This window comes from Bombus huntii, chromosome 10, assembly GCF_024542735.1.
Source record: "Bombus huntii isolate Logan2020A chromosome 10, iyBomHunt1.1, whole genome shotgun sequence".
NCBI lineage: Eukaryota > Metazoa > Arthropoda > Insecta > Hymenoptera > Apidae > Bombus > Bombus huntii.
Genome location: NC_066247.1, coordinates 5,660,907 through 5,684,595, shown reverse-complemented (window position 1 = coordinate 5,684,595; position 23,689 = coordinate 5,660,907). Strand labels below are relative to the sequence as shown.

Sequence of the window (23,689 nt, the reverse complement as noted above, 5' to 3'; positions counted from 1 at the left end):
CTTCTAAGAAAGCCGTTGTAATTTTATCAACCGTTTCCTACGTTCATGATTCTACATATATTACAATCAGTGGAATTTAATTTTCATCGTAATTGGCTTTGACACGCAATTTGCAATTTTATGATGAAACAGTGCAACTACGTGATACACGATATTATTCTTCTGCGTATACGTCGTGTATATCGTTCTTTCACTTGTAGCTCGGAAATATGAAAATGAAAATATACAGTGGCGTGTGAAAAATGCAAGGTTCGTTCAGAAAATATGGAGAAAAAGATACTTTCACGAGATATCGTTGCATCGATAAATTATTCGCTTACAATGAAGAAACTTTCCAATTAACTTCGATTATCAATTACTTAATTATGTCGTAAATCGTTGGTATATAAATTTCGAACACATTTCCTTCGAAATGACAGGTTCCAGTCTTCTCGTTTTTGCGATTACGAAAAATATGAACCCATACATCTTCGATAATTAATGTTAACTCTTAACAGGCTCAAAATATGATCATACGTTTCTATTACATTCCCATCAATTTTCCACGCCATGTTTCTAACTCCTTCAAAACGATGTATTCCAGTTTCTTCGTTTTTACGATTACTAAAGATGTGAACCTATATATCTTTGATAATTAATGTTAGCTCTTAGCGAGCATAAAATACGATCGTATATTTCTATTGCATTCTCATCAATTTTACAGGCCACAATTTTAAATCCTTCAAAATGATCGATCCCAGTTTCTTTTCTTTGCAATTACTAAAGACGCGAGCCTATATATCTTTGATAATTAATGTTAACCCTTAGCGAGCTCAAAATATCTTCGTATATTTCTATTTCATTTTTCTCATCGTAGCATCCTCAGTTTAGCGATCGGTTCGTTTAAAATTATTTTCAATTTGAAATTATCTTATCGTATCGTAAATCATTGGCGTATAAACGTCAAATCCTTCGAAATGATGGATTTCTATTTCCTCTTTTTACGGTTACTAAAGACGCGAACGTATACAAGTCTGATAATTAATGTTAACTTTCAGCTAGCTCAAAATATCTTTGTATATTTCTATTTCATTTTTCTCATCGTAGCATTTTCAGTTTAGCGATCGGTTCGTTTAAAACTATTTTCAATTTGAAATTATCTTATCGTACCGTAAATCATTGGCATAGAAACGTCGAATCCTTCGAAATGATGAATTCCCATCTCCTTCTTTCAACTATTAAAAATATCTTCGTATATTTCTGTTTCATTTTCTCATCACATAGCATTCGCAGTTTAGCGATCGGTTCGTTTAAAATTATTTTCAACGTTAAATTATCCTATCGCATTGTAGATCATTGGCATAGAAACGTTAAATCCCTCAAAATGATTTCACTCTCCTTTTTCCACAATTATTAAAGACGTAAACTCATATATCCTATTCGTCGACTGTTATCGAGCTCAAAATACGATCACACATTTCCAGCCTATGTTCATCGCGTAGCATTTGAAATTCAGTGATTAGCTGGTTTTAAATTATTCTTTTAACACTTTGACTGTCACTTTGGTCATTGGTTTCAACTTCTTACAATTGTAAAAATTGAACGAAAATCGACAGCTAGGGCATTTTGAATATAACCGATAAATAGAAGATACCTTGAAATAAAAAGTGCCCCATTGAATGATTAAACATTTTTATTAGAACATCAATAAAAAAAAAAAAATGAGAACAAATCTTGCATCTAACGGTGCACTGTGTTCACGTCCATATCTTTGAGAGGTAATCTACGAATATTATTATGAACACAGCTTAGAAAATAATCGTAAATGCTGCTTTATAATCATATAATTGAGGTTAGAAGTGTGCACATACCTTACTATTATATATAGAACGAGCAAATACCGTTTACTAATATCTTCCACACGTTTCAACGATATATTCTGCACGTTTTATTTACGACGAAACAACGAATGCGAATGGTTTGTTGAAATAAACGAAGCCTCGTTATAATATGTCGCTATCAGCTGTTACCAGGCCGCCATGATGGTTACCCGTGACCACCAACAAGATAAACGGTCCATTGGGGAAGAATGTTGTCTTACATCGTCAATTTATTATTATTTTGCCATTATATGCTTCGAATAAAAAAAATATACTCTCGTGGCGTCCTGAGTGAAACATGTGATTTTGGCGTGGCAGTCAATTAAATAGTACGCGGCAACTTTGCTATAACAAATAGATCTCAGTACGTAACTTATTTCCTCTGATAGTGTCCCACAAGTCTCCTCCTGAAACACCCACTTTCCCCTCGTAAACGGTGTCTCGTAAAACAAAGCCGCGCCAACGGTGTTCACGATCTTTTCTGCCGACGTCTGAGAGATAATCGACGTGGTTGGCCGCTTGTCGAAAGAATTTAGCTTAATCGGGCCGTGACTTCGCGAACTGGCTTACGATAAGACGCACAGGGAGCTCACGGTGGGCGTTTCATGTTAATCAAGCGTAACGTTTTGCCGAGGACCACCGACAGTAGAGAAAAATTCTCGCTCTAACGGATCGTGATATGGTCAAGCTTTCACTCGACTGCTGTATTATCGCCAATTGAGATGAAACCCTCTGTGTCCGTTTCGCTACTATTCGTTCCGTGCACTTTTCTTATACAGGGTGTATTTCTTGTCTCTATAATGTTCAGCTTGAGCTGCGTTATTTTTATTCTTTGTTCTTTTCTCCTAAAAAGAGCCGAGTGTTTATTAGCCGAGTGCGCACAGCACGGTTTACATTAGCTTTTTGTCAGAAGATATAGAAAATACAGAAAGTACGACAATGCAGTGAATTGATTAGTTTTTATCGTTAGCGCTATTTACGTCGATCTTAGCAAAAGAATCTTTCGACTGGCATCGGTGAGACAATTGTAAAATTCGGTACATCTCTGTGATTATTTAATTACAAACGAAATTATAAAATTTCCTCGATGAAAATAGTGTGGATGCGAATTTTGGTTCTCGAAGCAAGTTGTAAATAAATTCCAACTGCAACAATTTTATTCAGATTTTGCGCCTGTACGTAAATATTATTATACATTTGATATAATTTTATACGTGGATAATAATGCGGATACACGGAACGTTTATTATCTCACGTTCTAACAAACGAGAAAGCTTTAATTTATTCAGTGAGCAGATTTACTGTATCCTGTGCGATTTGCTCGAAGCAATGTCGTAAACAATCAATACCTAATTTAGCAGTGTTGTAAGCGATTACCTCGAGGTTTCCTTTAGAGGCATGCAAAACGCTTCCTGGTGGAGTTCATTCGCCATTGTGCGTCACGTACTCGTCACATCCTTCGACTAACGTCATACACATACTGTAACGCTAATTTCCATAAAATTATTAAGAAGCTCGAATACGAAGAAAGAACGTGGCAGATGGGATGTTCGACGACGTTTATTAAAATAACAGTCTGCCTGATTTGTCCCTTGACAATGAAATTCTTACTCGATCAACATTTTAGACACTCGAATATTTCAGATGTTTGACCATCTCTAAATACAACATCAAATTAACGATAAATATTCACGTCTACCATTAAATACTTGAAGAATCGATACGGTTAAATAGTCGTCGTAGAAATGTCTAGGAATAAAAAAGAACAAATTCTGGCTATCCGATACGTTAAAGCGAACAACCCGTATATTCGTATAATATATAACATTGCCATAATTGAGCCAAGTTATGCAGAAAGCTAACAACCCTCAATGATCTTACATTAAGTAAATTTAGTTGGAAGATTTTAATTTTTATACGAAGATAACTTCCTTCTATCGGGTTTATTTTATTTGTTCTTGCTCTTTTACTATATTTTTCAATGGCGAATAATAGAATTGACAAGGTATGTGGTTTGCAAATTTTCTGCTAAAATAATTACGAGTTTAAGATACCACTACGACTTGGTAATTTTAATAATTATATAATGTAAGAGTATTTCTTTGGTGATCTTTTGCAAAATGAAGATCACAAAATTACAGGATCTGTACTGTGTTTAACGTATTTTTTCTCATTCTGAGAATTAGTGAAATTCTGCATAACTTGGAACAATTATCTCTTAGAATTACTAAATTCCTAACAATCGATTTCCATTTAGCCAAAACCTGTCCTACTCGATCCAAATTTCAAATACTATTCCAACATTTCCAATCCTTGATCGATCATCTCTAAACGCGACGCTCCATTAACAATAAATACCCGTACGCGCTATCAAATTCCTAAAGAATCGATGAACCTAAATCGTCGTGGTAGAAACGTGCAACGATAAAAGATGAAAATTCCAATTAAAACGAACAGCCCGTATACAGCACACGTAACGTGATATCGCCACATGTAATACAATCACCTGTTAGAATTGCTAAATTTCCCAAAATCGAGCTCTATTCGATCGAAACGCCACATCCTATTAACGACAGATACCCATTTGCACTATCAAATGCCTAAAGAATCGATGAACTCAAATCGTCGTGGTAGAAACGTGCAACGATAAAAGATAAAAATTCCAATTAAAACGAACAGCCCGTATACAGTACACGTAACGTGATATCGCCACATGTAATACAATCACCCGTTAGAATTGCTAAATTTCCCAAAATCGAACTCTACTCGATCGAAACGCCACATCCTATTAACGACAGATACCCATTTGCACTATCAAATGCCTAAAGAATCGATGAACACAAATCGTCGTGGTAGAAACGTGCAACGATAAAAGATAAAAATTCCAATTAAAACGAACAGCTCGTGTACAGTACATGTACTACAATATCGCCATGAATCGTCTGCCAGTATCAGTAAACTCCTGAAAATCAAACTCTGTTCAAACAAAACGTGTGTCATTCGATCCGAGTCTCAAAGGCTGCGATACTTCACACGCTCGACCATCTCTAAACGCGACATCCCATTAACAATAAATACCCATGTCTGCTACGAAGAATGCTCGAACGATCGATAGATCTAAATTGTCGCCGCACGAGCGTTCCTTCAACGATGAAAAAAGAAGCGCTGACTTTTTGCTGTTGGATAGGATAAAACGAACACCCCGTATATAGGTAGTGCCGTCTGCCCGACGGGTATAAATCTGGCCGATCAGGGCTGCAGAGACAAATACTGTTGTCAGCGGACGACAAGCCGTTTACAAGCAGAGGAAACGAAGGTTGGTAGCCTCGGCCACAGAGATAGCCGCTCCGTGAGACGGAGATCATTTGTCGCGGCGATCTTTCTAACGCTGTCAAACGCTCTCCTTCACGCACGCCTGCCTCTTTACCGTGCTTCACGCACCGTTCCAGCCTATGATTTAACGCCACGTGCAATTTCACCAACGATCCCTCGACTTGTAATAGGCTTTTGTTCTTGCCTTCGAACGTTCTTGTCGTAGGAAGTCAGCTTCGCGTGTCTCTCGACGTTTGGATAAGCTCGAGTACGTTGGCTTGAAAGCGTAGAAAGTTTATGAGGAAGTCGTTGGAGTCGAACACTCGAGTTCTTTGAGGAGCAAGCAAATATATCTAAGTATATAGATATTGGCTCGGGGAATTTTTGACGGTTCTTGCGGAGTCCGAAGATGGAAGCAAGAGAGAAGGAACAGTCGAGTTGGGAGTTGAGATCTTTGGTGTTTTAGGATATTTCTCTTCCATTCAAGGGTGCAATGTTGTTTTACCAATTGGTAAAGAGACGACAAAAAGATTGGGTATAATACAATGTTTAGATTTTTTAGAATTCCACTAAATTTCCTGATATTTTGTTGTTCGTGCTCTTTCAGCGTTGGCAAAGAGCTGAGACACGATGTAGTTAATTTTGAAATATTCCATCGATTAGAATCGTATTTCAGTCACGATCGCTATAAATCGTCGTGTAATAAAATGCGAGATACGAGCTGAAAGATCCGATGGAAAATTTATTCGTAATTCGGGAAATTCATAAAAATTCCACCTTGTTCGATTCGTTATATGCACAGCTTCGCCATAAACCATCAATTTTTTCTTTTACGTGATTGAAATATGTATCTGGAAAGAACAAAACCTAAGTGTACTACGCATAGCTCGGACAGTCAATTTCCATACTTCGTTCCTCTGGCTTTAATCGGCGTACAACATAGAGTGGCTCGTTTCTCATCGCGCGACAATGAACCGTAAAATCAGGCTTTTACATTAGAATGAGCCCACATGCGACACAAGCGTCGCGTTGCCCGCGTAACGCCCCACAATGACACAATTCACGGTCGCGCTCCGATGCGACAATGCGCGCTTGTTTGCCGGCACAATGAACAAACGACGATTCAACCACCACACAGATACACGTGAGAAAATATTTTAGAACCTGTTCCTCCCGTGGAAATCGCGATTTTGTCCTGTGCCAGAATCTAAAACGATAATGGATCCGGATCAAGGACGAACACAAAAGTAATCAAAATAATTCGCGATAAAATTCTTCGTCCCTTTCAGAATCCAACCTTTTTTTAATCGACGACAGAAATTGTCTTTCACTAATTACTAATTATATATTTATAGATATTTCCTCTTACGGTTTCACAGCAAAAGATAAATCTTGGTAAAACTTGAAATCGACTTTACAAAAGACAAATACAGTGATCGTACGATCGATTAATAATTTAGCTATATAATAAATCTGAGAGATTTCTATTTCATGGCTGAATCGACTCTTTTATGTTTCACCTTTTATATAAATTTTCTATCATTTTTTTTTCGATTCTAGCGTAGCGGCTGACTCGTCAAAAGTCGCCACATCTACACAGCGCGAGCAAAATTTCCATTTTAAATTCCATCTCTTTGCTCGTGTTCTGTATCCATTGCAATTGCAACAAACGCGTATTACGTATACGCTGAATCAAATTGTCTTATCTTTCAACCCTTTCGCGCAACGTTTCATCCTTCGAATCAGGACACCTCGAAACGTGACCGGGTTATTTAACGAAAAGCAGGTCGGATTGGTTACGGTTTTCGCGATGGAACGTGGTGGACGAAACCGGTGCACGATCGCGGCGCGCGTATCCTCTTCGTTCATTCATCGAGAGAAACCAGTTTTCGTCGCGGTGGTCCGGCAGATCGCGAGTCGGATAAATAAGCGCTCGTTACCATGAGGTGACGCGACCCAACGTTGTCACGCGACCCACCAGGAAACCTTCGTGAAACCGAAATATCATCGTGGTCCCTGGTCTGATCGGACGAGAACAATCTTCTTCTCCTTCTTCTTTTTTTTTTTCTAAATAAAAAGAGGCTTACGATATAAATGGAGATAGCATGGTTTAGGTTGATCCAGGATTAACCCTCAATTCTAGAACATGCAAATACGTATCTCAAGTTTATTATTGTATCGTATATATAATTTCATTGTATCAGTTTTCGAAATCTCCTCGAATATCTTTGTATTTATCTTGGGTATTGACTTATGTTAGTATATTTAAGAATCATGCTAATTTCTTTAACATTAGAATTACATATAAAAGTCTAATTTCGGTTTCTCAATTGTCGAAGTCTTCCTCTTTATCAACAAGTTCCTATTATTTTCAAAATGTTTAATTTAATATCGTATCGATTCTCTGAAGCTTCCTCTTTCTGTTAGCAAGCAGATTTGTTCGTATCGTTTTACGCATTGCTATAAAATTGAGAATTACTCGCTTTACACGTACGTACGTGTATATTTTTTAAGATTCTAACGAGTCAATTTCTCTGACACAGCAACTACATGCCTAAATTCGCTTTATCGGTTTTCCTAATCTTCCTTTTCCTCTTCTTAACGAATAGTTCTATCTTCACGTATCGTTTTAAAATCCAGAGTTTTCTCTTTCACGTACGTCTAAGATGTTTACCTCTCGCGTGTACAAACGTCTCTTCTTGTATTGGGTTGGCAACTAAGTGATTGCGGATTTTGTCATGGCCACCTAATGACAAAATCCGCAATCACTTAGTTGCCAACCCACTAGAATTCTAAACAACGTGCGCCGCGATTCGATTCGAAATTCGATTAAAAATCGAATATTTCCCATGTTACGATCTAACGAGACGCTCGTCGCGCACGAGGCGAGGTATATTTTTATCGGAAGGCGTATTAAAGTGCCATAAGCCGGACCGTCTGTCGGAAAATATTCCAACTATCGGTCGAATCATGCTCTGATCACGGCGAGTCCTTCAGAAATAGTAACGTCACGCTTTGATATCTGGCACACCGAAACATCGATCGGTAGAAATCGTCTGATTTGCATAGAATCGACAGACGCGTTTGTATCGGTCTCACCGCCACGAATTACGACGAACGAAACACGACGAGCTCGAGGGGTGGAATATTAAGCAGACGTGTTCACGACACGGTCCTGTCATTTGTCGTCTTGTGACCTCAAGGTGCAAGAACGTTTCTTCTCTTTCTTTTTCTGTACATGGATCGATGTCTCGTACTCTGATCGATAGCGATCTGAATATTGGACAAAGTCGCTGCTCCCTACGATTAAAAAGAAACACACATCGTACTGTAAGGTTGTTGACTATTTCTAACGTTCTAAACGTATCGAGTCTTGAGCAGAAATATTTTTTTATTATCGGTTAACCTCCGGCCGATTTATCTTCTCGCGTCGAATCAACGAAATGCAGTTAATTAGCTTCTTGACGATTGAATATGAATCTACTTACAAGTGTAAGAAACGAGTAAAAGAAGCTGGCTTTCTGAGATCAGTGGACCGTGTCGAAGGATCTTCGAAGGAATCATCGTTGGGAGACGGGCGAGCGAAGAAGGCGGGGGGACTGGACATCCGAAAAGTTGGTAACCACGCGCTCGGCGAAAAGAAACGCGCGTGCCCCGACTCGTTTCCCCGGTCGTATCCTTTATTTTCTTAATTTCCAGCGATGCTCCCCCCCCCCCCCCCCCTGCAACTAATTACCATCCCCGTACGTGCAGCCATAAAGCTATCGAGCCCACGACCACGCTCGATCCCTCGATTGAATTTCAAATCGGCCGGCCAATTAAAAAAAGAAAGAGAAGAGGAGGAAGAGAATCGCTCTCGAGCCGCTTGGCCAATTAAGAAGAAAAAAAGCAGAAAGAAGAGAAACAAACAAACTGAAGAAACGACGAGCGAAAGAAAAGGAAAAAAGGGAAAAAGGCAGGGACGAAGAAAGGAAACGTAGAACGAGAAAAGGCTGCCGCGTTAAAATGAACGACGATTCACGGACAAGAAGGAAAGAGAACGAGTCTAAGTAGATCGTATCGCGTTCCAGGCAATTATTCTGCAAGTCAGGTGCAGTTACGGCTGCCTTGCAACGGCACAGCTTTCCAGCCAGGGGCAATCGGTTTCGATCGGCAACACAGGCTCGCGGTAATGTAATCGCGAAAAGGGTAGCCCGTGTAGCGGCGATAAGACGCGGGACGACGTGAAATCTCGAAAGATTCGTCGCTATATTACGCGAGAGAGAAAAGGAGCATCGATCTTATCAATGGCGGCTGCTACACGAAGGATTGTCACGAACGTACGTACATTGTGATAAGAGTAAAGAGACGTAGGTTGGATTCGAATCGGTGTAAGATTGTCACGGTGATTCAGCTGGAATTATTATCGCCGCGTTTCTCGTTCACGCTGCTCTTTAACCGAGATAATCGATGCACCACCCCACGATCGCTTAATTACTGCTCGCTCCTGTCCCTCGTGTATCTTTGGTACGTGCACGTAAGCACTCGGCTGTCGCATTCTCGTCGTTGGAAACAGCACGTCGAAAAATGGCCATTTTTCAATCTCCTGGCGAACGAAAAAAGAAAAACTTCTGCAGCACGAAAGATCCACGTTTGAGAGCATCTCTCGAGAAACTGTAAATGCAATTTAGCCGAAACGCGATGGAATGGTTGAGAAAGACGAGCGCGAAGATGAAAAAAAAGGTGGCAGTAATCGAAGAATTTACCAATACGTCGACGAAATAATTCGGTGGATATTCTGCTGGTAAATCGATCGAAATTTGGACGTCGCTGTTGGCTATCGTTCTCGCGTTATTTGCTCGGTTTCAAACTTCCATCGATTTGTCAGCAGAGTTTGCGAAGGATGATCGCGCGGATACCGATGAACGATTATTCCGTAGCTGGATAAACGGATAGATTTCTTCTGGCTGATGCTTTTTCATTTCCCGCAAGGATTTTTCGTCCGCCAAGAAGACGCAAAAATGGCCATTTCTTAAGATTCTCCTTCACCTCGCGCTTTCGCATTTTGTTGGACATTATTTATGGCAGGATGTCGCGCCGGGTTGTTGGAAAGTTCGCAGCGAAATTTAATCCTGCTACGATCTTTCAACTTTTGTTTCTCAATCTTACTCTCGTGTTAGAAAAGAGAAAGTATTTGCGATGTTGCAGGAAGATATTTCAAATAAAATTGAAACGAGCAAACGCGTATGGATCTTCCTCGTATTTCGTTCGAACGGCGAAGATATTTTGCAACATTGGACAAATGTAATTGTATCGAAAATAATGGAAAGAACTTAGTAGCAGGCTTAAGAAAGGTTTAAAGTTCTAATTTGTAGCGAAGTATCTTATCGGCTAATGACAGTTGCTAATTACGTTCGCAAGTGTTTGTAACGTTTGTACATTTTCATAGATTACAAAAATGTCGTACCATGAAAATGCGAGGATCGAGGTAAAAACTCTTCGTTGGAAAATAAGCACGTAGAGATACTTTTTGTAGCCACTGTACTTACGTTATACGGCCATTATTCTGCACATATAGCGTGTGTACAAGTCACTCCCCTAACTCGTGCTTTGGTTATAAGCACGAATGTAGATCAGTAGTTACACCTGGCAACCTGTATACATATATTTGATATATCAGACAGATCAAATTAAGATAAAGGTATCTGCTGAAGTACGCTTGTTGATGCGAGTTTGCTGTCAAGGTTTTCAACTGAGTAATGGCACTTTGTGTAACTCTTGGATCTTCCGTCGAGTTAATTAACGTTACTTTGGTAATTACGATAATGGCTGAGATTTATTAGTAATTATTCGCCATTGAAAATTCAATTGAACGTTCTAATCGTTATCAACGCCTCTGCAAGCTAATCTTTATTATTCTAAGACTAAAATTTAAGTAAAACCAATTCCTCCTTTTACATTCCTCCTTGCACCGTAATTACGTCTTATTAAACAAATTCCTCGGATCTTCGTCTCAAGACCTTCAATCTTCTCGACCATCGTTTCTCTCTCCAATTATTACTCCGACTCTGGTAAAAACAACACGACAAGACGATCGTGCTCCTCCTATTCGAGCTATCGTTCCAAAAGCCGCAAAGACTCTTCTCCAATGATTCATCATCGAACATTGAAAGATCCAATAAGTAACTATGTGGATCTTGGTTTTCCTTCTCACACTTTGATTGATACGTTCACGTAAGTAGCGGTAATTCGCTGGTTAATCGAGCACCGCTCTAATTAACGCAAGGGAAAAAACTCGAGCACAGAAGACGGTTATGATGGCGACGCGATAATACATCATATCGAAGGTTAATTATCGCAAAGGATCTCGCGAGGATCTGCATCGTCTGGCCAGACGCAACGGTTGTTATTTACGGATACGGTTATTACTTTGGCAACCATATTTCTTTCGATCGTGCATCGTGCAGAGTCGCGAGCCGCTGAGCAACGCCACCCAACCGCACCCAATGCTCGCGAAGACAAGGACGTGGCTATACTGGGTGTCCAGCGTGGTTAAGATGATTTGCCAATGTTGCAAAGGGTTGAAGATTGGAAGGACAGTGAGTTTGTCGTATGGACAGACACGTGGAGAAATTTATAAAAAGTAGTATTACGTGTTATGTATTAGGTTGTCCGAAAAGTTTCTTTCTTGTTTCATAAGACGATAATAGATGGATAAAAATTTCTGTTTTATATTATTTTATTGAATTAGATATCATGTATTTCGTTATATATTATGTTCGTGCATAATTCAATAAACTAATATAAAACAAAAAACATTGTAAGTCTATTGTTTCCTTATTAAACGAGAGGAACTTTTCGAACAACCTAATATGTATACTGAAGTATACAGGGTGGTTGGTAACTGGTGGTACAAGCGGAAAAAGGGTGATTCTACGTCACTGTAGTACCACTGATTCTACAATCCAAGTGGTATGAGAAAATGGAATTTTCCACTTTTCTTCTTCTTTAGAATTTCATTTTTTGAGATACTTTGAGTTTGAGGTCAGTTAGGAAAAGATTGATACAAAATTTTAAAAAGGGAATTTAATCTCATGATTCTTAATGAACGAAACAGTATATTTTTGTACTTTGTGCAATACAACAGTGTGTAATTGACTGAAATTTTTGGCGATGAATGAATTGTCAATCGATAAGTGACAGAAGAATCATCTTAGATCTGTGTTTCTGTTTTATTTTGTTTCTATCCTTTTAGAATATCCTGCAATTCTGCCTGTATATTTCTATGAAAGACTCACGTGAGTATTCACAAAAGAATAGTCTTCCTATGATTTCTAAACAATTGGTGTTACAGCCAATAATAAACTATTGTAACGTATCGATATTCTGCAATAAATAGATATCAACAATTTTCAGAATTAAATACCAGAATACGCTTTGCCACTTGTTTGCTATAGAGGAAGACACTCTAAATTCAAGCTAACGTTAAAATGTGCAAACAGAGTCACTCCAAATATTAAGCTATATCCATCGAGAAGTTCCTACTTAATCTTACAATTTTTCAAAAAAGAAGAAAAAGCACAAAATGAATAAAACTTAATATACTATAGAAGATCAAACTCTAAATTATTCTAACTGTATACAGGGTGGTTGGTAACTGGTGGTACAAGCGGAAAGGGGGTGATTCTACGCGAAAAAAGAAGTCGAAAATATAGAATAAAAATTTTTCGTTCGAGAAAATCGACTTTGAATTTTCGTTCGGTACACGTGCACTTTATCGCGTCTCGTTATAACGGATCTCACTGTAGATCGCTGTCTCGATGGAAAAATTAAAAAAAAATTTTTTATTCCGTATTTTCGATTTCTTTTTCGCGTAGAATCACCCCCTTTCCGCTTGTACCATCAGTTGGGTTGGTAACTAAGTGATTGCGGATTTTGTCATTGAATGGTATATCATTGTACAAATTGTACATTAATATCGACGACGAATCACGACAGTTACTTTATTACAAATTAACCGTAGAAATTAAAATTTTTGGGTAAAAATGAACGGTGCTTCGAATTTGGACATGCAATTCGAAAATTAAAGACTGAAATATAGGCGTAGATTTTTGACGAAATATTCTGCTGAACTTTGAATTGGGAATTTTATGATTTTTAGAGCTGTGTAATAATATAATAATATTATGTGTAATGATACACGTACTCTGCGTTGTGAATATAAATTTTATCGAATTTATAGAAGTTATAGAGTCGTAGAATTTATAAAATTTGTATTTGTTTAGAAAATCGAGACGCAGCAATCGAATCAGTAAGGTCGCTCTCGTACCTTTTATGAGAAATACGAACGCTGAGACAGCGTCTCAGCGCTGTAACTTCAACGATAGGCATCTTCGAACGATTTTCTGCATTTAATTGGTCAGACAGAGAAGGTTAACCAGGCCCGGTCGAATGACCGGTTTCAAAATTTAATTGAAAATTATAAAACACATTGTTGTTTATACAATCGTAGTTGTTATTTTATTTGTTCGTCTCGGTTTACGTAAATTCTTATATTATCCGATTAATCAATTTCTCGATTTTTGTTCATTTAATAATTTGCATACGCTAGGACGAATAAAAGTACAATCTTAAATTAAATTTTGAAATCGGTCGTTTGACCGGGCCTGGTTAGGTTAACGTTAGTTCCAGTATAAATTATTACAATTCTTTTTTCATAAACAAACGATATAAAATCGGATGTAGGACTACTTTTCCCCTCTATCTGCAATCTAATTAAGGATTTTCATTCGTAGCATCGTACTATTCTACTTAATTAGCATCTCCTATCTAGAATTCTTTCATCGTTCAAGATACATCGAAATACTTGAAATTTCCTGTTTTCTTCACCTTTTCTTCACCTTTCAAGTTACATTATTCACGCTGTTACGCGATAACGACTAGATATTTCAATCTCGATGAAAAGAAGCAAAAACCACACAAAGAAGATAATAAAGTAATTTGAATATTCCTTGCCTTCGAAATGTTAGACACAGAAGAGTCTACGGGAAAAAGAAGAAATGCCAATCTTAACGAAAAATTGGACTTCTACGAGCTTTCGTACGCTTCTGCGCGTGTTTTTCGTCGCTGACCGTGTCGTATTAATTTTTTTACAAAAATCGTCCCGAATTTTACGATGCCTGGTTATAAGAAATCAAGCTGCATCAACGTACTTTTCCTTTTTTTACATTTTAACAAAATAACACGAAGAATGAAGTATTTTATTTCGATACGATATCCACGAGAAGATACGAAATTGCCACGTTGTATATCGAGAAATAAATTTTCGTTTTCCCAAAAATCCTACAAAATTTCTCCTCACCCTTTTCTCCCAATCAACTCTTCGCATACAGTCGAGGGCAAAAATACACGAACAGATAAACTAATTATTAGGTTGTCCGGAAAGTGTCTTTCTTCCACAAACGTGTTTTTTTATAACGGTGCAGCTTCATACAAACGCGAGGAAAAAATAATATAAAATAATAATAACAAAATAATACAAAACAAAACACGTTGTGCGTTTATTATTTCCTCATAAAACGAAAGAAACTTTTCGGACCACCTAATAGATATCAAAGTTTCTAATCAAACTATTTAGTATCAGCGTAATGTACTTAAGTTCCACTCGTTACGCGTATATCTCCGCAGTATATAGATCAGCCAGTAAATAATTGAAATTACTATGTACCTGTCCGTATGTAAACGAGACCTGTTTAACGAAACCAACGTCGATACCTACTTCCCTTGCCATATTTGCCCAATTATTTTTACGTGTGCTACATTCCAGGAAATAAATTGCACGAGACACCCTGTATAGGGGGAGGTCGGTCGGTTGCAGGGTGTACGAGGCGACATAAAAGGATAGGTAACATCGTTGCGTTTCCCTGTTCCTCATTAGCATATCCGATTACGGGTCGCAATGTGCACTGGAACGAGATAATTAGAAAAGATTGCGCGGAGAGTCCGTTTCGCGGTGCGCAACACCTCGACCATGTGCGTGTGTATGTGTGTGTGTTCCTCCTCCTGCCTTTGCATTTCTTTTTTCTTCTTCTTTTCCCCCTCCTCCACCCTCTTCTCCATCTCACTGTTTCTTTAATCCTCTCGAACAAACAACGAGGAAGTGAATTATGATCGACAGACGCGCCTATCTACGGCGACGAAAAGAAAACATTTAACTCGTCGTTTTTCGTCGGACGTCCATACGCATTTTGGCTCGCGTGGAGGATTCAATTTACTCCGGCCACGTGCAGACCAACGCCCTCGATCCTTCGGATCGGTATAGAATTACTCGGTCGATCTCTCGTTGCTTTTATTGCCGATTGAAATTGGTTTTGCGGAACGGTACTTGATTAACGAAATTGATCATTTGCATGAACGCAAATAAGAAGCGAGGGTAGAATTATGTGCAGGATTATCGGGGTAGAGTGGTCGGTTTTTAAGCGAAACAACCATTCATTTATTATTACGCAGCAGAGATATGCCAGGGTATTGTATTTAATTATCCACAGAGAAAATTAATTTAGCGTAGTTTCTTCGGTTATTATTGGCCTCCTTCTCGACTTGTCGATGGCCAACGTTCAGATAACGCGTCATTTAATTTGCAACTCCTTACGGCCCGTTTCTGCCATCCAACTTTGGCGTCTTACTATGAGAAAGAAGAATATGCTACTATGAGACAGAATCCAAGGGTTCTTCCTCGTCACTGTTCCGTTTAGATCTCACGACTTTGTCAAATTTAAAGAAATCGAGATATTTGGAATGGTTTTTTGATTTTGTTGTTTTACTATGAGGAAGAATATGCGACTATGAGACCTTCCTCGTCGCTGTTTAATTCCGTTTAGATCTCACGACTTTGTCAATTAAAAAAAATTGAGATATTTGGAATGGTTTTTTGACTTTGTTGTCTTACTATGAGGAAGAATATGCGACTATGAGACCTTCCTCTTCGCTGTTTAATTCCGTTTAGATCTTACGACTTTGTCAAATTTAAAGAAATTGAGATATTTGGAATGGTTTTTTGACTTTATTGTCTTACTATGAGGAAGAATATGTAACTATGAGACAGAATCCAAGGGTTCTTCCTCGTCACTGTTCCGTTTAGATCTCACGACTTTGTCAAATTTAAAGAAATTGAGATATTTGAAATGGTACGATAAATCATCATAGTTCGGTCCTTAACGAGACGAGATGGTACCATACGTTCAGATATTTGGGAAATAACTACATAACTTGGCACGTAATAATGTCTTGGATAGATTCAGCTGATTTTTATGAGTCAAACACGCTCTCTTTATCGTTTTATTAAGACTCTGATGGCTAGAAATTCATTTTCTCGTAGGATACGCTACGTTCTTTTACGAGGGACATTGAAATCTTCAAAGCGACGACCGCAATTTCGCTTGCAGCGGCGATTAACTTTTAACCTTCGACGGAGCTGTGTTCCACTTTGAATAAACGTTAAAGCGAGCCACAATAAACTAATGAGAAAGAAGCGCGAGAAAACATTCTGCTTGCAAAAAGAAAAGAAATTCCAACATCTATCAACCACCTATCGTCACGAAAAGACAGACAACGTCCTCTGCAAACAAGCCTCTGCAAACTCTTCCAAATTCCTTAGCAATGTAGAAATTCAAAATACACGAACAAATCTAAAGTCTCGAAGTCCTGAAAATCAAGTCACAACCAGTCCGGTATCCTTAAAATACCAAGATCCAACTCCACAACCATAAATTCTACAATCGTGTCATCTTCAAGCCCTCGAAATCGCAAAATTCCACCACTTCGAAACGTCGTCTAAAGATTCCTAAAAAATTGACGAGTCTGCAAAGTCAGGGAACCTTCGTGCCAGACGTAATCTGGAAATCTCGAGATCGCAAATTTCCAGGAACAAAGATCGTTCGAAGAATGAAGATCGGTGCAACGGAGCATAATGGAAGGAGCTGGATGGAAGCTCATCAGTCATCTTCGGGGACGAAGGATCATGGCGGAGCGGTGATTGGCCGATGACCGTTTAAGGAATCGCGATAATACGGGTTTCGTGGCACGGTTTTACGAACATAGCCACGCGTATTTCTCGTTCACCCTCGGACTGTTTTCTCTAAAACGATGAAACAAGCAACGGGGGTTTGCATTAATCATCATTAAGCCCAGCTTGGCACCGGTTGAAGTCGCTGGCCACGAAATAATGAGGCCGTTCTACGTCGGAGATTGTACACCCTTAATCTCGATTGGCATCGAATAACACGGCACTGGCTACCACACATATTTTCTTCCTCCTGCTGCTGCTCTTTATTTCTCCTCTTTTCCCTTTCGTTTCATTTTTCACTTTTTATTTCTCCTGCTCCTCCGTGTCCTTTTCGTTTCCCAAACGAAAGACCGCGTCCTCCGACGCTTAGGCTGAGATTTTATCTGAGAGACGAAACACGCGGAGGAAAAGGGACCCTTCTGGGAGGTATCCGCCGGTAGTCAACGCGGATTTTCAATAATGGAGCCGAGATTCGAGCGTTAATCGGCCATCCTCGTGACAAATTCGATGGATTCTTCGGTTTAAATGGACGTGCAGCTTTTACGACGATGTACTGTGCTTCTTTGTTATTGTTGGCAAATGCTTTCCCTTCTCTCCGATCATTTTCTTTCGTAGTCAGACGAAACTCTTCGATCTACGAGGAGACACGTCGCTGGGAGACTGGTGGTTCCATTTTCTAATTGGATGGTCGAGGATTAATGGCTTATAGAGGAATTTCTTTCGTAGTGGAACAATGACAGGGCAAGGTACATAGTGAGAAGAATAAAAATCAAAGATGTAATATAAAATGTTTCGTAACACTAAGAATTTAGATCCAAGTTAACTCTTTCTTCAAGATATTCTCTTTTCTTTTACCTTAAACATAGATTAAAAAATAAATTGTACCTATGAAACCGCGCAAAAGATATTAACAGACGATTCGCGATCAGAATAAAGAAATCGAATTCAGTCAATGTTAAACAGGCAATAGCAACGATTTCAATTCGATCCCAATTACTCTTGCTCAGATTATATCGAAGGCAGACCAAATAGAAGAGCCTGTTCTGGTTCGTGGATGGTCGCGTGAGTTATAATCGCGCGGAGAATCTTTTCAGGACGGTTGATACAGATCCTTTTGTCTTGCGCGCATGATCGAGCCACGCATCGTCGTCTAGTAATTGGCGGAATGAGCGCAACGAGGTCGAGTGATTGGCGAGTCTCTTCGTCAAGTTCCTTCGTGCCTTCGGCCTTCTATTTGATCCACACGATACCCTGTAATCGCGTTGCAATTCTGTTTCTTCTATGAATTAATTTCCGAGCAAACGTCCGTACGGATTTCATTGCAGTAGAATCGGCAATCCTTGACAGACGCGCGTGACACATTCTCACAGGCGAGTCGAGTCTTTCGTGTTCGATTTTGAGTTTCTCGTTCGATATACGAGGCTGAAAGAAGCTTGAGAAAATTCAAAGACAGTTACTTAAATGTGTCTACGAAATTTCGATGAACTTCATTTGGAAGAAAAATAGAAGAGAAGATGAGGCAAAAAGGAATAGGGTAGAAGATTTTATTATGCAGATCTACTGTACTGTTTCTGTTCTAGAAACGATACAGGGAAACTAAGCTTAATTTCAATTAAGATCCATTAAGTGGTTTTCCAGCGATTATTTTATTATTTTTATTTTAGGAAGAATATAGAGAAAGTAATATTGTTCTGTGTTAAGACTAAATAAATGATTTTCTATTTCTTTTCAAATTTTCCCAAATAAAACAACGAATAATATAGATGTTTAGCCACGAAGAACACAGCTTGTTCGATATCTTTGTAAACGGCCTTAAAGATATAGCTGCATTAGGAGGAAGATTCTGAGAAAGTTCGTGGCAGAGTTAATATGTCATAATTTTGGAATTTATCTGTCGTCTTCATCTGGAAGTCGGTCAACCTAATCACAGGAGAACGAAAACGTGACGGTAGGAATGACAAATAAAGGCGCAAAAGGAAAATGAAAGTAGTTGTTGAGTAGTCATCAGGGCATCTCTTATTTGCGGTTCACCGCAGCTGCGGTTAGCATTATTATGCAATCAGACGATTAGGGGCCGTATTATCGGTCCCTGCAAATAGCTTCATAAGGCGTTGCTAGTGGCCGCCAGCTATAAATATTGATGACCTATAGCAAGAGAAAATTGTTGCTTTGATATTCCTTCGCGACGAATCTTCCTTCTTCGTATGTTACGTATATAGTGGCTCAGAAAAATATTGCAAACGCCAAAGAAAACTTTTGCGAATATATTACGTGTACTAGTATAAGAATTTTTAAATAACCGAAGAAGAACTTTTGTTTTTCATTTTGTTAAGAATATCGTACTATCGTCTTGCAGTGATTAAATAAAATTATTCCAACAGTAGTAGAATATATCCATAGAACTAAAACAATTTCTTTTGATTTTTTTCGCTAAATTAAAATATAAAACGAGTCTGGAAATGTATTTTGATATTCCCTTGCTATGGATCTTTCTCCTTCGTATGTTACGTATACAGTGGCTCAAAAAAATAGTGCAAACAACAGAAGACTTTTGCGAATATATTACGCGTACTAGCATAAAAATTGAAACATAAAAACCGAACCAAATAAAAAATAAAAACCGAAGAAGAGCTTTTGTCTTTCAGTTTCTTAAGAATATCGTACTATCGTCTTGCAGTGATTAAATAAAATTATTCCAACAGTAGTAGAATATATCCATAGAACTAAAACAATTTCTTTTGCTTTTTTTCGCTAAATTAAAATATTAAACGAGTCTGCAAATGTATTTTGATATTCCCTCGCTATGGATCTTTCTCCTTTGTATGTTACGTATACAGTGGCTCAGAAAAATATTGCAAACAACATAGAAAACTTTTGCGAACATATTACGCGTACTAGCGTAACAATTTTTAAATAACCGAAGAAGAACTTTTGTTTTTCATTTTGTTAAGAATATCGTACTATCGTCTTGCAGTAAAATATATCTATAGAACTAAAACAATTTCTTTCGGCTTTTTTCGCCAAATTAAAATATAAAACGAGTCTGGAAATGTATTGTAATTTCGTTTACTACAAACGTACACTCGCTGAAAGGTTTAACGTGTACTGTCTTTCTGTTTTTCTTCTTCTTTTTTTAAGTTCCTGTATGTATAAATCGATTAATTCAGGCAATAGACCAAACGAAGTAGAATAGATCGTGTTTGTGTGTTTCGTTCGATCACAGTCGACTAGGAAGTCGATTAATCGCGATACACGGCACGCTTGAGTAAACGTGGATCGCGTTCGTTGCCACGCTATGTTTCGTGGAATCTGTTTGTCGAGCCGAGCGAAATTCTCTGGTAATTGGAACGATCTCTTTAACGTTGATATACGAAGGTATACGGCGTGTATCTTGGCGTATTACTATTATACCACATTACACTATATTACCGTACTTTTATACTCTACTTTTTGCCATCATTATTTAATGCACTACATTAGCGCAACTATGGCTGAGACTTTATTATTCTATTACTCGAATCTCTTAGTATCACCAGTCATACGTATTTAAAATATTTCAATCGATACTTTATTCTATTTGTTCGACCAAAACATATTATCAAATTACCAGGCTATTTCGTTGCAAATGTACTATCAGAATTCTCTTCAATCTTATCTTATTACGATATTTCTCTAATACACGAAACTACGATACCACGCTGTACGCTGTTCCATTACTATACAACTAATACATTGAGCTACACTACTGGCTCTACATTGTTTCCACTGTTACCACTATCGTCGACGTATTTCTTCAATGCGAAACTGTTATATTAAAATTCTGCAACGTCTCTATCGATACGATCTACAATGAAGCACAGAGGAAAAGGTGCGTTTCAAAAAGCAACGAAAACATGGATAACAGGAAAAAGAAGCACCGAAAGTGCAACATAACCCGGCCGCGTTATCAGCCCTATCTGCAACGTGTCGCGTGTTGTTGTTCCGCTCAGTGGTCCGACTTACTCGCTTTACGGCGTTATACCGTGTAACCGATCTCGTGTACTCGATAGAAGGCTGGCCATTAAAAATACACCAGCCCTGTATCCCAGTAAGGAGAGCAAGAAATACACGTGTAGTCCAATTTGGAGAAAAATTTCGATACTAGAAACCTGGTCCTTTCGATTAACACTAGAACTACCGATGGTTAACACGAAGCTATTTCTACCAAAATCAGTGAAAATGACTGGTCTTTAAAAAATACGTAATGATAGAATATTTGTATATTTATTGATTTATTAATTTCTTACGGAAGCAATTCCACGTTACGTAGTACATTTTTGGTATTATTAATCCATCTGAGACTATGATCCTTAAACGAGGCTTGACAAATTTATAAAATTGTAGAACCAGTCATTTTCACTGCTGTGGTATTTCTAGTGTTAGCATCTAGCGATCTAGCGATCGATCCTCGTAATCGATCGATCGTAAAAATGTTAAAAACGCGTGGGAAGTTGTACAAGACGAGGAAACTGGTTATTGGAGTTCGATAAACAAATTGCAGAACCCTTTTACACTTTGACAAGTACCAGCCATTTTGATTGGTGTTGGTATAAGTAGCCTTGATACAAAATTATTTCGAGTTTGGGTACATAAAAAACAAGATAAAATTCATTATATTATTCCTTTGGTTATCGTTGCGAAAGTCACTACATCACTGTGGAAAAAAATATAGCATACTGTAGAAATTTTAAAATAAAATTGTGAAACCAGTCAATTTGACTGGTGTGGCAGTTTTAGTGTTAACACGTGAACTTGCACGAGCGTCGGTCTTAATTCAAATATTAGATAACGGAAAAGAATATACTATAATATTTTCTAAAAAATCAAGTTGTTACTTGCTGTAGCATGGTCGAATTTATCGTTGCTGTCGGAGCAAAATATGTAAAATTCATCGGCGAACTCGTGTTAATCGCAGGCACGCGTAACATTACGCGAAAGCGAACTTCGTTTTATTCCGCGAATAAGAAGAGGAAAAAAAATTGGCGAGAAGCAATAAACCTTCGTAACATTGTTTACGCTGATTCCCTGGAAAATACGCTCTCTGCTTTCGATGTACTTCCACGAACGATAATCCTTGTCCAAACAAATTCTTCCAAGTTAATCGCGAACTCGCTGAACTTGTTCGACGTGGCGAGTGTTCGTTTGTTTCACTGCAGCTCCATAAAATGGCTCTTGGATGGCTGCAACGAAGGGTTAACACGGGAAGAAGGGATCGTTCTCTCTCGTGGCACGCGTCGCCGTTTTCTTTTCTCTCTCTTTTTTTTCTTTTTTCGGCTGGTGTGGAAAGTAGCGCGTGACGAGGCCCACCTGGCAGAGAAATGTAACGAGATTCTTTCAGTGAGCGGCCTTTGTACCGTGTAAATGCGGCGCGAAGCGTTGTATATTGATTCTACGCTGGCTACTGTCGTTTTAGCTAATTTTTCGTTTATCTGCTTAACTGCGTGTAACGTATACAGTCGGCCATAAAAGTCTTCGTACGCTTTAGGAAGACACCATTTCGCTTGTCGTAGTAAAATTTGATGTTCGTGTGTGTTATACAGAGACGCGATACTTCGTGGAAAATTAAGAAGAACATAAAACGAAAGTGGTCATAGATCCTCGAACCAAGCCTCTCAATAAAATGATAAAATTCTCAGATCAACAAGATACGACAAAATTTGTTCATTTTCGGCTTAATCTTCGAGAAACATCCGCACGACTGCTACGATTACGTTGAACGTTTTATATTTAAATTCGAACTATCGTAAACGCGGCTGTTTAATTAGTACTCGCTTGCAATATAATTGTTCGTAACGTCTCGAGATAGCGACGAGATGATCGGAAGAAGATCGTTAACAGTTTCGTAATTTCGTAGCATTATCTAAATGCTAATTACTTGATCCAATTAAATTGGCCCGACAGCCACTTTCCTCTCTGTTGCTGTTGGATCTCATAAAAAACCACATATTAAGATTATCTTCCTAAAAGAACATCTCCAAAAAGGTTCGTTCGTTAATCAATCTTCTAATTAATTAAGGCTGGCAAATCTTGAAAAGCTTTTAATTTTATACAATTAGCCATACTTGCACACCAAAAACACACAAACTTCTTCTCGGTGGTTCGCCTGTAAATCAACATCAGAAAAAGAAGACGACGAAATATTACGAACAATATGGTCCTGTTCCCTTAACGACTCGCCTAACCCAGCCATAGACTTCCACGTGCCTAACTACCTACGAAAAATGGCGTTTTATGGAAAAACCACCGTTTTTTCTACGGTTTCTTTTTCTACTTCATCATTTAGGGTCCGCCTTGATCCGTGTTGTCTCGCACGCACGGCTGCCGTGTGCATCGACCGCGATAATTAGCGAATCCAGATTTCAGCCGATAAATTAAACCGCGAAGGTTCGTGCCGTAGCTCGCATGGCTGCGTATGCGCGTGCACGTGCAGCCGCAC

At 38.5% G+C, this 23,689-nt stretch overlaps 2 protein-coding genes across 3 annotated transcripts in view; one reads left to right on the top strand and one right to left on the bottom strand.

Moving 5' to 3' along the window:
- The window catches only part of LOC126870035 (conserved oligomeric Golgi complex subunit 1), a 257,074-nt gene that overhangs the window by 38,013 nt on the left and 195,372 nt on the right, over positions 1-23,689 (top strand). The window lies entirely within an intron of this gene.
- The window catches only part of LOC126870037 (fibroblast growth factor receptor homolog 1-like), a 110,057-nt gene that overhangs the window by 65,151 nt on the left and 21,217 nt on the right, over positions 1-23,689 (bottom strand). Inside the window, exon 2 of one of the 2 annotated variants that reach the window (XM_050627402.1) lies at positions 10,700-10,804. The exons of the other annotated variant lie outside the window; for it this stretch is intronic. The gene's annotated coding sequence lies outside the window, so the exon portion shown is untranslated. The remainder of the gene's footprint in view (positions 1-10,699; positions 10,805-23,689) is intronic. 2 annotated transcript variants of the gene reach the window in all.